Source organism: Syzygium oleosum, unplaced genomic scaffold (genome assembly GCF_021117445.2).
Source record: "Syzygium oleosum isolate NSW1041296 unplaced genomic scaffold, Sole_v2.1 Sole_v2.04, whole genome shotgun sequence".
NCBI classification, from domain to species: domain Eukaryota; kingdom Viridiplantae; phylum Streptophyta; class Magnoliopsida; order Myrtales; family Myrtaceae; genus Syzygium; species Syzygium oleosum.
Genome location: NW_026607488.1, coordinates 8037233 through 8055844, shown reverse-complemented (window position 1 = coordinate 8055844; position 18612 = coordinate 8037233). Strand labels below are relative to the sequence as shown.

Genomic DNA, 18612 nt, shown 5'->3' with positions numbered 1-18612 from the left:
TTGTCATGATAAAAAAAATCAAATATAGGCAAAATAACTACAAAGAATATTACAAACCCAAGTATTTTCAGTCCACATCAAATCATCACCAAAAACATCAAAGTTTGTAAAAAGAAATGAAGTCAACTTAGGACAACATTAACAAGCACAAACACAAAGCAAATACAAATCACTCTCTTCTTCTTTTCTTAGAGGATAGAGGTGTCATTGAGGGTTTAAGATGAGCCTTAAGTGCATCATAGCACTTCATGGAATGTAGAGTATTTTCGATTCTGTCCAGGTAATTCCCAAAACCAATATGCATGGTTTAAAGAAAATTTGTCAGCTCGGTAATATGCTCAATGAGGCTTTTGAGATCACTTTTCAACTCACTCAATTCATAAGATTCCTCATACTTTTCACCTCCTCTGGAAGATTCCCCCTTAGTCTTATTCTCCTTTCTCTTTTCTTCTTTCTCCTTAAACTCTCCCTTTTTCTCATTAAACTCTCCCTCTTCTTTGTGCTACATGAAGAGGTCTAGAAAGCTACCTTATGATGGTCCGATTACCCCTATTATGATGGACAAGGGTATTGAAATTCTATAAATGTTCATAAAAGAAAAACGGGTCCATATGGAAATAGGGAAGAGACCATGAGAAAGATGCATCTAAAGGCCACTTGAAGGGATAGATAAATGCGGAGAACAAGGTTGTGGAGATTGGAGACAGGGATGATAAACTGGCTAGAAAGTTCTAGAGGAAACTCTGAAGAAGGGAAGACCAAAAAGGAAGATCTAGTAAGGCAGAAAAATCTGCCATGCCTACAGTATTGCCAAAAGGAAGAAGAAGGCAATTGCTTCTGCCCTAAAGAAGACCAAGAAAGTAGCAGACACCAGAACCTTCATCTACTGTAAGAAAGGAAACTGAAATTCCTAGAACTCGAGATGAAGAGCTTAATGGGAAAGGGAAGAGTATAAAGAGAAAGGAGGATAAAACTCTGGGGAACTCTTCTAGAGGAGGGGAAAAACATAAAGAATCTTTTGAATTGATTGAGCTAAAAAATAATGTTAGAAGCCTTATTGAACATATGATTGACCTAACAAATTTTCTTCAAACCATGCAGATTGATTTTCAGAATTACCTAAACAGAATCGAACATACTCTACATTTCATGAAGTGCTATGATGTGCTTAAGGCTAATCTGGAACCCTCAATTACACATCCATCCTCCAAGAAAAGAAGAGAGTGATTTGTATTTGGTTTGTGTTTGTATTTGTAACTGTTGTTCTAAGTTAACTTCATGTTTTTGACAAACTTTGATGTTTTTGGTGATGTTTTGATGCTGACTAAAAAAACTTGGGTTTGTAATATTGTTAGCATTCATATTTCCTATGTTGTTAGCAAACATAAACTTTTTAATTGTACCAATTGAGTCATAAATATTTTCACATTTTGTCAATCGAGTCCATCCGGCCAATTTGGCCGAAATTAATGGCATAAATACCGGCCGTCCTACATGGTTGGCATTGACGTAGATAATTTTTAATAATATTTTTTTATTTTCTTTTTTAATCTTTCCTTTAATTTTATTTTTAAAAGAAAGAACCAAAAGAGGGTTTCTCTTGTCCACAAGACAACCCCGAAAGCAACGACTACCTTTGCCGATACGGTGAGGATAGAAAACCTCCCTTTGTACGAGCAACTATTGCTAAAGGAGTGGTACACAAACTCCAACGGTCTCTTTTCTTGTTTTTTTCTCCTTGGTTAGCCAAGCTCCAATCCTTTATCTTCTTTTTGCTTTATGTCTTTTTCTGATCTCGAATTTTTGTCACTAATTTCTCGTAAAGGATGTGTCATCGCTATTTTTCACAAAAACCAAGATTTTGTTTTCACTGGTGTTAGAATTAGTGTGACTGAGGCTGCAAACGGTATATCTTGGATGCCTAAAGAACACACATAAGGGTCGAAGTTTGCCCTGATTTTAAGTGGTTTTTGCCCGAAATTTCGACCTTCTCAGTGTGTGACATTTTGATTCTAGCTCACTGGCGGGCCACCTTCGACCGCCTTTTACTTGATTCCATCAATGAAATGCCATAGTTAAAGTTATATTGCAATGTAAACTGGTGAGCTGTTGTGCATGCGAGCTGGATCTTAAGTGAAATCAAAAGGCGCGATATTGTGCTGATAAGCTTTAAAGTTGCGCTAAAATTGCCATCTCGGCAAAAAACAAGTTCCTTGGTTTGGCCATGTTTGCTGTAGTAATTAAAATTAATTTATGTATATGTAATTTTAGAATTAGTTCTGAATTTTGGTAGTTTGGAGCTTTATAATAAAGTTGTAGACTGAAATCTAGTTAATTAGTGAAATCTCACACTTCTATTCAGCTCGATGATCCGATTTTTTTTTTAAACCTTACCAATATTAAATTAATGTGCAAGTTTATTTACCTTGTTGTTGGTATATTTAATCCTTTTGTTCTTATAGGCGACTGTCTACAAAAAGTGTGGGGACAATGGCTTCGATGTTGCTTTGATCTATTGTGACGACTGCCAAAATATATTGTTCATTGGTAAGTTCGTTCTCACATCCTTTACAATCATATCACGTAATCCTGGGCAACTGCGCTCGCAAATGTGCACACGGTAGTCCCTAATAGATGTGCATGCCTGTATGCATGCATGCACATGAATGTGCATGTGTGGAGATTTATACAAGGTATTAGTTCAACCTGAAATTCGCTCTAGCTAGTTGAGGAAATCAAGATGATTTACAAGCCTGTCAAATTCTTAAAATCTCATCATTCCCTACCGGTTGCTACTAGTGAAAGCCTCACAATTCTCCAACTTTATGTGCAAAAGGCATACGGAAAATTTTAAGAATTTTATAGGCTTGTAAATTACCATGATTTTCTCAACTAACTAGAGCAAGTTTTCGGAAGAAGTAATACCCTGTATAAATCTCCACACATGCGCATTCACATACATGCATGCATACAGGCACGCACATGTATCCGGTAGTATTGCGTGCACATATGCAGGCGTGGTTGCCTAGGATTTCGTGATGCAATTATAGAGGATGTAAGGGCAAACTTACCGGTGAATAACATATTTTTTACGGTGGTCAAAATAGGTCAAAGAAACATCGAAGCCACTGTCCCCACATTATTGGCAAATAGTCGCCTGCAGCAACAAAAGGATGAAGTATATTGACAACAAGGTAAACAAACTTGTATTTTAATCTAATATTGGTAAGTTTCACAAAAAAATTGAATGTTCGAGTTGAATAGAAGTGCGTGATTTCACTATTTACCATAGCTAAGTCTACAACTTGATTATAAGGCTCTAACCTGCCAAAATTCAGCAACTAATTTCGAAATTTAAATTCTTAACTACTTAAAAGCTCTACATACATAATTTTAAATACTACAAGAAATGCGGCCAAACCAAGGAACCCATATTTTGCCCAAATTGCAATTTCAGCCCAACTTTAGAACTTATCAGTGTAATACCACGCCTTTTGATTCATTAAAGATCTAACTTGCATGTGCAACAGCTCGCTAGTTAACGATACAAGATAACTTTAACTACCTTTGCCACCCGGCATTTCATCGATGGAATCAAGTGATGAGGCAGTCGAAGGTGCCCCGCCAATAACAGTGAGCTGAAATAAGAATATCACAATGAAAATGTCGAAATTTCGAGCAAAAACCACTCAAAATCGGCCTAATACCCTAAAAAATCTCAAACTTTAACTTTTGTCCAAATTCTACCTTTTTGTCTCATAAAAAATCTCTTAACTTTAAATCATGTCCCAATTCTACCCTAAATTTTTTTTTGTCTCATAAAAAACCCCAAACTTTAGGTCAAATCCCAAATAAACTCATAGACATTTATAATGTAAGAAAAAACCATTAACTACACTTTCAGGGAAATACAAATGTCTAGTACATCAACCTCTACGCAGTCTTAGAGATTTTACATGACCAAGAAAAACATCTCTAGCTATTATCATACTATGCGTAGATATGTATTGCACGTTCACATCTTTTAGTGTAACTATGTTTTTAACAAAATTATACTTGGTATCTATATGTTTGGTATTACAATGAAATTTAGGATCCTTAGTGTAAGCAATTGCTGCTTGGCTATCACAATTAACCAATAATGAATTTGCAGTATGTAAGCAATTGATCCAAAACTCTCTTTAGCTAAACACCCTCTTGTATTGTTGGTGACAGTGCTACAAATTCAGCTTCCATTGTAGACAAGGCTATACAAGTTTGCTTCTTGCTGCTCACCATTATTTAGTAATAACATAAATTCAGAAGTAGACTTCCTTTTATCTAAATCTCCTCCCCAGTCAGCATCAGTACAACCTTCAAGGTGCAGATCTCTTCCTTAATAACTTAGCGAATAATCGGCAATACCCTTTAGATACCTTAAGATTCTTTTGACGGCAATTCAATGTGCTTCACCTAGATTTGATTTGTATCTACTTTCCATTCCAACTACAAAACAAATGTCAAATCTTGTACACATCATAGCGGACATTAAGCTTCCAATAGCACTAGTATATGGAACTAGGGGTGAGCATGGTCCGGAATGGGCCGATTCAACACCTAACCCTAGGACCAACCCGCACAATGTTGATCCTTAATTTTTAGGACCGAGGACCGACCCTATTGAGCTTGGGACCGAGGACTAGACCGACCCTCTGGGTCCAGGTCCAGTTCGATTCCAGGATCAACCCGAGATCAACCGATTTTTTTTATGTTTCGTTTTTTTTATTCATTGAAAGGACAAATGGTACACTTTGAAAATATATATCCATTGACAATGCAATATTGAGTAACCAAACTATGGACCCCGGTATAAGTCAAATAAAAATCTAATATAACGCAATAACAAAATCTCCACTTAGTAGTATACGAACACGTGAAATAAAATTAAAAAATAAAATGGTCAAAATGCATAACATAAACCACAAATTATACAATTTCATATCTTGTTCATTCTCAAAAGTTTGCTTCAATTTCTAAACACTTGAAAAACTTCATATCTTGTTTGTGAGACGCTGAGGAGGGCCAAGTAAGGCGACCTGCGTTCGTCGTTCATGAGGCGTCGAGGCAGGCCAAGAGAGGTAAGCTAGTTCGTGAAGCAAGCGAGGAGAGGCAGATCTAGCGAATAGCCACAGACAAGCGATGGAACAAGAGAGACGGCTCAATAGTCAATAGGGTTTCTATTTTCAACGCAAGAAGAAGAGAAGGGAGGGGCCTTAGGTTCTTTGGAAAACAAATAAATATATTTTTATTTATATATTTTATATATATAGGGTTGGTCCAAGTTGGACTAACCTTAAACTCTTAGGACCGAGGACCAACCCGCATAATGCAGGGTCCAGAGGTCCCAGGACTAAGGACCGACCCAGTCCCCTTGGGAACCAGACCAGGACCGGCCGGGTGGGGTTGGTCCAGGGTCGGTCCAGGGTCAACCCTAGACCGTTGCTCACCCCTATATGGAACACGTTTCAATTGTTCTTTTTCTTGTGGAGTCTCAGGACACATTCTACGGCTTAATCCTTCACCTTTTGCAATAGAAGTAAGTATAGGTTTATAGTCTTGAATATGAAATCTTTTAAGAACTTTATTTATATACTTTTCTTGTGAAAGAGATAATGATCTCTTTAACCGATCTCTTGAAATCTTAACACTAAGAATATATGCAACTTCACCTATATCTTTCATTTCAAAATTGGAAAATAGCCAATTCTTGATCGTATTAACAAACTCCATATTATTCCCGGCAATTAGTATATCATCCATATATAATGATAAGATCACAAATTGATCTTTGGATTTTTTTATATATACACAATGATCTTCATCGATAATCACAAAATCATATGCCATTATGGCACTATGAAACCGTATATACCAGTGTTTCGAAGACTTCTTAAGCCCATATATCTTGGCCATTTGTAATGAAACCAATGGGTTGTTCCATATAGATTTCTTCATCTAATTCTCCATTGAGAAAAGCAATCTTTACATCCATTTAATGTAATTCAAGATCCATAGTTACCATTATTGCTAGAATAAAGCAAATTGAAGTAAATTTCACCACAAGAGAAAAAGTTTCTTCATAATCAATTGAGCCATCAGCTTTACGCTTTATTTTGAGAATCCATTTGTTCCCAATGGCTTTGTGTCCTTTGGGGAGATCAACCAATTCCCAAACTCAGTTGGATTTCATTGACTCCATTTCTTCTTCCATTGCTTGCATCCACTTTTCCTTATTAGGGCATGTTAGAGCCTCATTTGCATTCCTCGGCTCATCCTCTTCTTGTAGAGCAACCATGAAAGCTTCCTCTTCAATATCGAAACGTCGACGGGGAATGCTTCTACAACTTGTTCGCCGTATTAGAGACGGTACACTTGGTGAATCACCATGCTCCATTACGCTCCCACTCGGATTAGATAATGGTGTCATCGTCTCATTAAGTGGTTGCAATTGAGATTTGTTTGAATTTAATTTCCCACTTCTCACATTGCTCCCACTTGGATGAGATGATGGTATTGTAACTCCAGTAGTTTCATTATCGCCATCAAAGGTTTCAAATAGAGAATAGTCTTCACCTATTTCGCCCTTTTTTCGAAATTCGTTCTTTAAGATTGTGACATCTCATTATTCAAATTCAGTTCCACTTCGACTCTGTTGTTCACCCATAAACACGTATCCTTTTGAGCACTCAGCTCTTTGTGCCTCTTTGTCCCTTTTTCCAATGGTTTTCGTGTTGTTTTTCCCGCTAGGTAATACTCGCAAATAGGCTAATCAACTTTTTCAATATTGTCTATTAAGCCCTCTTTAGCTAATCTATTCATTCGTTGTTGGCTTATATGACCAAGTCTAGCATGCCATACATTCACATCATTATCATAAGAGTTAGGAGATGTGAATAAGGAATAACAAACATTAACATCACTCTAGTTAATATCCAACATAATAAAACCATTTAGAAAATGTCCAAAACCATACATACTCATTCCTAAATACAAGTCAACACAATTGTTGTGAAAGTTCAAATTAAAACCAAGCTTAATCAAAACCAATACAGAAACTAAATTCTGACAAATTTTTGGAGCATATAACACATCATGTAGGAACAAGGTGTGACCACCACACATATTAAATTGGCAGGTGCCAATCCCTTTAACTTCCGCTCTGGAATTGTTCCCCACATATATCCACTTTGCTCCTTGTGAAACTTGTCTCAACTCTACGATGGCATCTCTGTCCTTCGCTACATGGTTCGTGACTCCTAAGTCTACAGTTCACAAAGGATGAGATTCAGTTAGCAAAATAGAACTTAATACATTAGTGTACTAAGAGTTTCTACTTTCTTTGGCTCACCATAGTCGCGAGCAAAGTGACCATTCTTGCCACAATTAAAACATTTCACTTTTGAGATGTTCCTTCTAAAAGAACGCTTTCATTTCTCATGTTGGTTAAACCTTGGTTTCTTTCATGAAGAATTTTGCTCCCTCGCCCTTCCACTTCTTGAACCCACCATGATGCTTGCGCTTGGAGCCCAAAGTTCCATGTGAGTAAGAACCAAATGTCGGATTCTGGTTTAGTCGCCATAAGGCGGTCCTCTTCCAGCTCAAGATGGCGCATAGCATCCTCAAAAGTCTTTATATGGGATGTGTGCTATGGGCACATGTTGGACGGTTCGTGATTGGATTCTTTTGGGAGCAGGCAGCAAAGCTCGGACTTTTGTTTACATGGAAACAAATTTCTTCATGAACATATCGAAAATGTCATGTCTGTATGGGAGGAGATTTTGGTATTTTAATGAAAACTTGTGACTCCTCCATTGTAGCATCTGTTGACCATGCACCAGTGAGGAGATGCCATATGGATAGAGCGAAAGCACTAAGGACGCTGGATTTGTGGGGTTAAAGACCATGCTCGTTCTTCACTCCCTACGGTCTACACCTTTAAGTACTCTAGAAAATGATTCAACATTCTATGTTACCATTCTTACACATCGAGCATTAGGAGGGACTCGCTATTTGTCGGCCCTTCCTAATTTATGGCCATTCGGCATCCTTCCTTATTTGTCGACCATTAGGGAGAGACCCTCCATCTTTGTCGGCCATTGGACTCGAGCGACCATCCTTATTTGTAGGCCACTGGGCATCTCATATAAAAGAGGTGAGCACCGGTTGATACAAAATAATCAATCATCCCAAATTTAACTTGGAAAAGTAGCTTGCTAAAAAAACAAGCCTTAGAATATGGAATGGAACAACTGAGTGGCTCATTAAACGTCATAGAGTACATGGAGGACCAGAATGTAAAGGATGGTGTCAATACCATAGGCCTGTTGGAAGAAGTGGATCCCAATGATGCACGTGAGCATGTGGCGAAAGGATGAGATGAGTTGGAGAAGATATCTCGCCACATGCCCTCTCCAGCGCTTGCTTGGTGATCTTGACAACGTCCTCATTATACTCCTTAGGGATGTCGGCAGCCTCATTGATGTTGGCGAGCCGGAGTGCGGCCTCCATACCTAGTGAGGAAGTGATTCGCGTCGCCTAGGTAGCCTTGCATAATGAGCCACCAAAGATTCCGACTTGACGAAAACCCCGATGACAACCAGGACCAAGGAGATTGCTCCCATGCTGAGCTTGACACGCCACCCAAAGTTGAAATAGAGCTTGGAGAAGACGTAAATGGAGATGTAGCCAACATGGTGCCAACATTGATGAACACCTGAACCACCGAAACGATGTATAAAAAAGCAATTGCCTTTCTAATTTTTATTTTTCCCGAAACAAGAATAATGCAACTTCAACATGAAGAAGACAAATGTTGATCACAGATAAAAAAAAATGAAAAAGATGCTACAAAATTAGGGGGATAAAAAGAAAAAAACATGAGTTAGTACCTTAGGGAATGGGGTAAAGAAGCCGCGGGAAAAGGCAGAGGAGACCTCGGCGATGTAGACAAGTGTAATCAACGTCGATGTTAGCGACGGTGAGGTCCAACATGAGGAAGGTGTAGTCACGGGCAAAGCCCATGTTGGACAGTTGTGATTGGATTCCTTGAGAGCATGTAGAAAAGCTTGAAGTTTCGTTTACGTGGAAACAAGCTTCTTCATGCACATAACGTCTCGTCTGCATTGGAGGAGATTTCGGGATTTTAATCAAACTTGTACCTCCTCCAATGTAGCATCTATTGACCATGCACCAGTGAGGAGACGCTATCTGGATAGAGTGGAAGCACTAAGGACGCTTGATTTTTGGGGTTAAAGACCACTCTTGTTCTTCACCCCTTATGGTTTACAGCTTTAAGTACTTTAGAAAATGATTCCAGATTCCCTATTGGCCTTCTTATTCGTCGATCATTAGAAGGGACTCTCCTTGTTTATCAACCCTTCCTAATTTATGTCCATTTGGCATCCTTCCTTATTTGTCGACCTCTCATTATTTGTAGACCATTAGGGAGGGACCCTTCGTCTTTGTTGGCCATTATGATCGAGAGACCGTCCTTATTTGTCAGCCATTGGGCATCTCTTATAAAAGGGGTAAGCACCGATTGATGCAAAACAATTAATCATCCAAAATTCAACTTGGAAAAGTAGGGCGTGTATGATAACCATTCTATTTCTCTGTTTTTCTATTTTTCTATTCCCCGTAATAGGTTTGGAACAAAAATCTGTTTGGTAACGCAATTTCATTTTTCAATTTCTGAAACAAACTTTTAGTCTAGAAATAGGTTTGGAAAAGAAATAAGAAGTAAAAATTTTCTAATTTTCTATTTCTAGAACAAAATGAAAAATAAAAACTATTCTCATTGCTCGCTCTCGCCTCCCGTCGCCGGCCGGCCGGCACCGCCACCCCCCACAGCCGACGACTGCCACCCACTCGTCATCAGGCCGCTGGTCGCCTCCCACCCCTTACCAACTGCTACGGCCGCCCGACGACTGCCGCCGCCAGCCACCGCCACCCCCCGCCGGCCACCACTGGTTGATGAATGGAAAAGAGCGTAAGAGAGAGAAATTTTGTGTCGTTATCAAACGAATTTTTGTTCTGAAAAAAGAAATTTTGTGTCGTTATCAAACATACATCTCTGTTCAAAAACTCATCCAGGGAATTGGCAGAAATCTATTTTTCGGATAGAATGATTATCATTCGCGCCCATAACTTGCTAAAAAGACAAGCCTTGGAATAAGGAATGGAACAACTGAGTCGCTCATTAAACGTCATAGAGTACAAGGAGGACCAGGATGTAGAGGATGGTGTTAATGCCACAGGCCTATTGGAAGAAGTGGATCCCAACAATGTAGATGAGCATGTGGCGGACGAACAGGTCAGTTGGAGAAGGAGATCTCGCGACACATCCTCTCGTCATATGCTCTCTCCGGGGCTCTGCTTGGTGATCTTAACAACACACTCGTTGCACTCCTTAGGGATGTCAGCAGCGTCATTAATGTCGACGAGTCGGAGTGCAACCTCCTTCTCAGAGTCAGAGGTCCTACTGAGGAAGTGCTTTGTGTCGCCTAGGCGGCCTTGCATGACGAGCCACCGAGGATTCCAACTTTATGAGTACCTCGATGACAAAAAGGACCAAGGAGATTGCTCCAATACTGAGCTTGACACGCCACCCGAGGTTGAAGTAGAGCTTGGAGAAGGCACGGATGGAGATGTAGCCAACATGGTGCCGACATTGATGAACACCTAAACCACCGAAACGATGTATAAAAAAGCAAAGCAATCGCCTTTCTAATTTTCACTTTTCCCAAAACAAGAACAATGAAAGTTCAACATGAAGAAGACAAAAGTTGATAACAAATAAAAAAATGAAAGAGATGCTACAAAATTAAGGGGAAAAAAAGAAAAGAAAATGAGTTGGTACCTCAGGGAAGGAGGTAAAGAAGCCGCGGGAGAAGGCAGAGGAGACCTCGGTGACGTAAATGGGGGTGATCATGAAGGTGTAGTCAACGTCGATGTTAGCGACATCGAGGCCTAACACGAGGAAGGTGTAGTCATAAATGAAACCCATGTTGGACGGTTGTGATTGGATTCCTTGGGAGCAGGCAACAAATCTCGGAATTTGGTTTATGTGGAAACAAACTTCTTCATGCACATATCAAAAACGTCTTGTCTACATGGAAAAGATTTCGGGATTTTAATCAAAACTTGTGCTTCCTCCAATGTAGCGTCAATTGACCGTGCACCAATGAGGAGACGCAATGTGTGTAGAGCGAAAGCACTAAGAATGTTGGATTTTTGGGGTTAAAGACCACGCTCGTTGTTCCCTTATGGTCTACACCTTTAAGTACTTTAGAAAATGATTCCACATTCCCTGTTACCCTTCTTATTCGCCGAGCATTAGAAGGGAATATCCTTATTTGTCGGCCCTTCCTCATTTATGGCCACTCGGCATCCTTCCTTATTTGTCAACCTCTCCTTATTTGTGGACCATTAGGGAGAGTCCCTCCATCTTTGTCGGCACTACGCATCTCTTATAAAAGGGGTAAGCACCGGTTAATGCAAAACAATCAATCATCCCTAATTCAACTTGGAAAAGTAGCTTGCTAAAAAAAAATGCCTTGAAGTACTGAATGGAACAACCGAGTGACTCGTTAAACTTCATGGAGATAGAGGACCACAATTTAGAGGATGGTGTCAATACGACATACCTGTTGAAAGAAATGGATCCCAACGAAGTAGATAAGCATGTGGCGAATAGACGGGTCAGTTGGAGAAGAAGATCCCGCCACACGTCCTCTCGTCACATGCCCTCTTTGGCACTCTGCTTGGCGATCTTGACAACATCCTCGTTGCACTCCTTAGGGATGTCGGAAGGCTCATTAATGTTAGTGAAGCCGGAGTGCGGTCTCCTTCTTGGAGTCGGAGGTCCAGGCTAGGAAGTGCTTCGCATCGCCTAAGCAACCTTGCCAGATGATCCACCGGGGATTTCGACTTGACGAGGACCACGAGCAGGACCAAGGAGATTGCTCCCATGCTAAGCTTGACACAACACTCGAGGTTGAAGTGGAGCTTGGAGAAGGCATAGATGGAGAAGTAGCCAACATGATGCCGACATTGATGAGCACCTGAACCATCAAAACGATGTATAAAACGACAATCGCCTTTCTAATTTTCATTTTTCCCTAAACAAAAACAATGCAAGTTCACCACGAAGAAGACAAAAGTTGATGACAAATAAACAAATGAAAAAGATGCTACAAAATTAAAGGGGACAAAAAGAAAAGAAAATGAGTTAGTACCCAGGGAAAGAGGTAAAGAAGCCATGGGAGAAGGCAAAGGAGCACTCAATGATGTAGATGGGGGCGATCATGAAGGTGTAATCAACATTGATTTTAGAGACGGCGAGACTTGACACGAGGAAGGTGTAGTCACGGGCAAAACCCACGTTGGACGATTGTGATTGGATTCCTTGGGAGCAGGTAGCAAAGCTTAGAGTTTCGTTTAAGTGGAAATAGACTTCTTCATGCACATATCGAAAACGTCTTGTCTGCATAGGAGGAGATTTCGGGATTTTAATCAAAACTTGTGCCTTCTCCAATATATAGTCTATTGGCCATGCATCAGTGAGGAGATGCCATGTAGATAGAGCAAAAGCACTAAGGATGCTGGATTTTTGGGGTTAAAAACCATGCTCGTTCTTCACACCTTACGGTCTACAGCTTTAAGTACTTTAGAAAATGATTCCACATTTCCTGTTACCCTTCTTATTCGTCAAACATTAGAATGGACTATCCTTATTTGTTGGCCTTGCCTAATTTATGGCCCTTCAACATCCTTTTTTATTTGTCGATCTCTCCTTATGTGTGGACCATTGGGGAGGGACCCTTCGTCTTTGGTGGCCATTGGGATCGAGAAACCATCCTTATTTGTCAGCCACAGGGCATCTCTTATAAAAGGGGTAAGCACCAGTTGACGTAAAACAATCAATCACCCTAATTCAACTTGGAAAACTAGCTTGCTAAAAAGAAAGGCCTCGGAATACGGAATGGAACAATTGAGTGGCCCATTAAACGTCATGGAGTACATGGAGGACCACGATTTAGAGAATGGTGTCGATGCCACATGCCTGATGCAAGAAGTGGATCCCAACGATCCAATTGAGATTGTGGAGGACGGACGAATCAGTTGGAGAAGGAGATCCCGCCACATGTCTTCTCGCCGCATGCCTTCTCCGATGCTCTGCTTGGTGATCTTGACAACATCCTCGTTGCACTCCTTTGGGATGTTGGCAGCCTTATTGATAATGGCGAGCTACAGTGCTGCCTCTTTCTTGGAATCGGAGGTCCTGGCGAGGAAGTGATTCGCGTTGCCTAGGTAGCCTTGCATGATGAGCCACCGGGGATTCTGACTTGACGAGGATCCCGATGACGACCAGGACCGAGGAGATTGCTACCATGCTGAGCTTGACACGCCACTCGAGGTTGAAATGGAGCTTTGAGAAGGCGTAGATGGATATGTAGCCAACATGGTGCCGACATTGATGAACACCTAAACCACCGAAACGATGTATAAAAAAGCAATCACCTTTCTAATTTTCATTTTTCCTGAAACAAAAACAATGCAAGTTCAACGTGAAGAAGAAAAAAGTTGATTGCAAATAAAAAATGAAAAAGATGCTACAAAATTAAAGGGGAAAATATAAAAGAAAAAGAGTTAGTACCTCAAGGGAGGAGGTAAAGAAGCCACGGGAGAAGGCAGAGGAGACCTCAATTATGTAGACGGGGGCGATCATGAAGGTGTAGTCAACGTCAATTTTAGCGACGGCGAGGTCCAACACAAGGAAGGTGTAGTCAGGGGCGAAACCTACGTTGGACGATTGTGATTGGATTACTTAGGAGCATGCAGCAAAGCTCGAAGTTTCGTTTACGTGAAAATAGACTTCTTCATGCACATATCGAAAATGCCTTATCTGCATGGGAGGTGATTTCAGGATTTTAATCAAAACTTGTGCCTCCTCCAATGTAGCGTCTATTGACCATGTACCAATGAGGAGACACCATGTAGATAGAGCGAAAGCACTAAGGATGCTAGATTTTTGGAGTTAAAGACCACGCTCATTCTTCACCCCTTACGATCTACAGCTTTAAGTACTTTAGAAAATGATTCCGCATTTCCCGTTACCCTTCTTATTCGTTGAGCATTAGAATGGACTATCCTTATTTGTCGGCCCTGCCTAATTTATGGCTCTTCGATATCCTTCCTTATTTGTGGACCATTGGAGAGGGACCCTCCGTCTTTGTCGGCCATTGGGAGTGAGAAACCATCCTTATTTGTCGGCCACTGGGCATCTCTTATAAAAGGGGTAAGCACCGGTTGATGCAAAACAATCAATCACCCCTAATTCAACTTGGAAAAGTTGCTTGCTAAAAATAAAAGGCCTTTAAATACGGAATGGAACAACTGAGTGGCTCATTAAACGTCATGGAATATATGGAGGACCATGATTTAGAGGATGGTGTCGATGCCACATGCTTGATGGAAGAAGTGGATCCCAACAATCCAATTGAGCATGTGGCGGACTGACGAATCAGTTGGAGAATGAGATCTCGGCACACGTCCTCTCGCCACATGCCCTCTTCGACGCTCTGCTTGGTGATCTTGACAACATCCTCGTTGCACTCCTTTGGGATGTCAGAAGCCTCATTGATATTGGCGAGCCGGAGTGCGGCCTCCTCCTTGGAATCGGAGGTCTTGGCGAGGAAGTGATTTGCGTCGCCTAGGTAGCCTTGCATGATGAGCCACCAGGGATTCTGACTTGACGAGGATCCCGATGACGACCAGGACCGAGGAGATTGTTCCCATGCTGAGCTTGACACGCCACCCGAGGTTGAAATGGAGTTTTGAGAAGGCGTAGATGGATATGTAGCCAACATTGATGAACACCTGAACCACCAAAGCGATGTATAAAAAAGCAATTGCCTTTCTAATTTTCATTTTTCCTGAAACAAGAACAATGCAAGTTCAACATGAAGAAGACAAAAGTTGATTACAAATAAAAAAAATGAAAAAGATGCTACAAAATTAAAAGGGAAAAATAGAAAAGAAAATGAGGTAGTATCTCAAGAAAGGAGGTAAAGAAGCCACAGGAGAAGGCAGAGGAGACCTCAATTATGTAGATGAGGGCAATCCTAAAGGTGTAGTCAACGTCAATTTTAGCAACGGCGAGGCCCAACACAAGGAAGGTGTAGTCATGGGCAAAACCTACGGTGGACGATTGTGATTGGATCACCTAGGAGCAGGCAACAAAGCTCGGAGTTTCGTTTACGTGGAAACAGACTTCTTCATGCACATATCGAAAATGTCTCGTCTGCATGGGAGGAGATTTCAGGATTTTAATCAAAACTTGTGCCTCCTCCAATGTAGCATCTATTGACCGTGTACCAATGAGGAGACACCATGTAGGTAGAGTGAAAACACTAAGGATGCTAGATTTTTGGAGTTAAAGACCACGCTCGTTCTTCACCCCTTACGATCTACAGCTTTAAGTACTTTAGAAAATGATTCCACATTTGTTGTTACCGTTCTTATTCGTCGAGCAATAGAATGGACTATCCTTATTTGTCGGCCCTGCCTAATTTATGGCCCTTCGACATCCTTCCTTATTTGTCGACCTCTCCTTATTTGTGGACCATTAGAGAGGGACCCTCCATCTTTGTCGGCCATTGGGATCGAGAAACCATCCTTATTTGTCAGCCACTGGGCATCTCTTATAAAAGGGGTAAGCACCGGTTGATGCAAAACAATCAATCACCCCTAATTCAACTTGGAAAAGTTGCTTGCTAAAAATAAAAGGCCTTAGAATACGGAATGGAACAACTGAGTGGCTCATTAAACGTCATGGAGTACATGGAGGACCACGATTTTGAGGATGGTGTCAATGCCACAGGCCTATTGGAAGAAGTGGATCCCAACAATGCAGATCAGCATGTGGCAGACGAACAAGTTAGTTAGAGAAGGAGATCCCGCCACATGTCCTCTTGCCACATGCCCTCTCTGACACTCTGCTTGGTGATTTTAACAACATCCTTGTTGCACTCCTTAGGGATGTCGGCAGCCTTATTGATGTTGGCGAGCCGGAGTGCGGCTCCTTCTTGGAGTCGGAGATCCCGGTGAGGAAGTGCTTCGCGTCACCTGGGCAACCTTGCATGATGAGCCACCTGGGATTCCGACTTGACAAGGACCCCCCAATGACAAACAGGACCAAGAAGATTGCTCCCTTGCTGAGCTTGACACATCACCCTAGGTTGAAGTGTAGCTTGGAGAAGGCGTAGATGGAGATATAGCCAACGTGGTGCCAACATTGATGAACACCTGAACCACCGAAACGATGTATAAAAAAGCAATTGCCATTCTAATTTTCATTTTTCCCGAAACAAGAACAATGCAAATTCAACATGAAGAAGACAAAAGTTGATGACCAATAAAAAATGAAAAAGATGTTACAAAATTAAGGGGAAAAAAAAGAAAAGAAAATGAGTTGGTACCTTAGGGAAGAATATAAAGAAGCCACGGGAGAAGGCAGAGGAGACCTCAATGATGAGCCACTAGGGATTCCGACTTGACAAGGAATCCGATGAAGAGCAAGACCAAGGAGATTGCTCCCATGCTAAGCTTGACACGCCACCCGAGGTTGAAATGGAGCTTTGAGAAAGCTTAGATGGAGATGCAGCCAATGAAGGTGCCGACATTGATGAATGCCTGAACAACCGAAACGATGTATAAAAAAGCAATCGCCTTTCTAATTTTCATTTTTCCCGAAACAAGAACAATGAAAGTTTAACATGAAGAAGACAAAAGTTGATGACAAATAAAAAAATGAAGCAAATGCTACAAAATTAGGAAAAAAAAAAGAGAAGAAAATGAGTTAGTACTTGAGGGATGGAGGTAAAGAAGCCGCAAGAGAAGGCAGAGGAGACCTCTGCGATGTAAATAGGGGCGATCATGAGGGTGTAGTCAACGTCGATGTTAGCAACGGCAGGGCCCAATACAAGGAAGGTGTAGTCATGGGCGAAGCCCATGAGGATGGGCGGGAAGAAGAAAATGGCCCTTGCCAACAGGATCGTGGCCCTTGCCAATAGGATCGTGTAACGGCGGCCAATCCTGTCATAGATTCGACCCGCAATTGCCGACTCGAGGGGCGAGAACACGTTGAGGATCCCTGTAAAGACGTCAGCCTACACGTCGGTTATCTTCAACTCCCTCTTTACGTATAGCATGCCCCGCTCATCACTCCTTTCTCTGCCAACATTCAAAAAAAAAATTCCTATATATCATCAAAATATTACCACGTAAACAATAACCATATACAAAATATTGAAAAAATAAAAGAAAATATTATGTGTTTTATCTTCATCCTTCTTTCTTTGTATTTATTTTCCAAATATATATATGATGATAAGAATGGTGAGAAATAATAAGTGCGATGGACTTTATCTAAATTAATTTTGTTGGCTAAAAACAAAGTCGAGGATAATTTTGAAATGAAGTAATTTTTTTTCTTTTTTTTCTTTTTGCTTTTTTTTTCATTTTATATGCATTAAAAAATTACCTTTGATAATAAATGTATCATTTTTCAGTAATAAAGCTAGAAAGAAAAAAGTACTATGACTAAGATATAATTTTATTTTATATTTTTGCAACATAATTAAGTTGCAAGAGATTGATTCACTGTATAAAAAATTGACTCGCAAAGATATATTTCCAAACTTCATGGACGATCATGGGTTGAGTCTTCCCATGCTTCACAACATTGGAGAGAGAAGGGGGGACTAACCAAAATCGAGTAAAATGGGGATCATGTAGGCCGCTATAGCACATTTGAAGGAATACTTGTTCGGGTGTGGCTTCGCAAGAGGATTGAAGTCCTCGGTTGACTTCGGTTGGATGTTGCCGTCGACCTTAGAATCACTGCATGTCTATTATAATACGTACAAAGTAAGTCAATTGGCACTCAATCTGTAGTGTATAGCCGCAAGAGAAACGTGTGTTAAATTTAAAAATCTGGTTATAAAAGAGTAAGAGAAAAGCAAACTTACATCCACCAATTTTCGGGAGCTTCTTAAATCTCATCATTGGTTTTGCTTTCAATTAATATGAGTGGTTGGTCCGGCGCTTCTAGATACTCAAGATTTTCCTCCCTTTCCCTCATATTTAATAGCCAAATGACTTCCTCGTCCTCCATGTGATCTATAACGTTTAACGAGCCACTCGGTTGTTCCATTCCAAATTCCAAAACTTTTTTTAGCAAGCTACTTTTCCAAGTTGAATCATGGGGTGATTAATTGTTTTGCATCAACTGATGCTCACCCCTTTTATAAGAGATGCCCAATGACTGATAAATGAGGAGGGTCTCTCCCCAATGTTCCAAAAATAAGGAGCAGTCGACATATAAGGAGGGATGCCCAATGGCCACAAATAAGAAGAAGCTGACAAATAAGGAGAGTCTATCCCAATAGCCAATGAATAAGGAGGGCAACAGGGGACATGGAATCAATTTCTAGAGTACTTAAAGCTGTAGACCGCAACGGGTGATGAACAAGCATGATCTTCAGCCCCACAAATCCAGCATCCTTAGTG

General features: G+C 40.8%; 1 long non-coding RNA gene across 4 annotated transcripts in view; it reads right to left on the bottom strand.

The window, feature by feature from the left end:
• The window catches only part of LOC130137960 (uncharacterized), a 74183-nt gene that overhangs the window by 20489 nt on the left and 35082 nt on the right, over positions 1-18612 (bottom strand). For 2 of the 4 annotated variants that reach the window (XR_008816408.1, XR_008816406.1), the window contains exons 2-3: positions 17810-17943; positions 16953-17274 (exon numbers count right to left, since the gene is read on the bottom strand). This is a non-coding gene — a long non-coding RNA (uncharacterized LOC130137960). Of the gene's footprint in view, positions 1-16952; positions 17275-17809; positions 17944-18071; positions 18385-18612 lie in introns of those variants that run through there. The other 2 variants (XR_008816407.1, XR_008816409.1) reach the window with 2 other exon arrangements.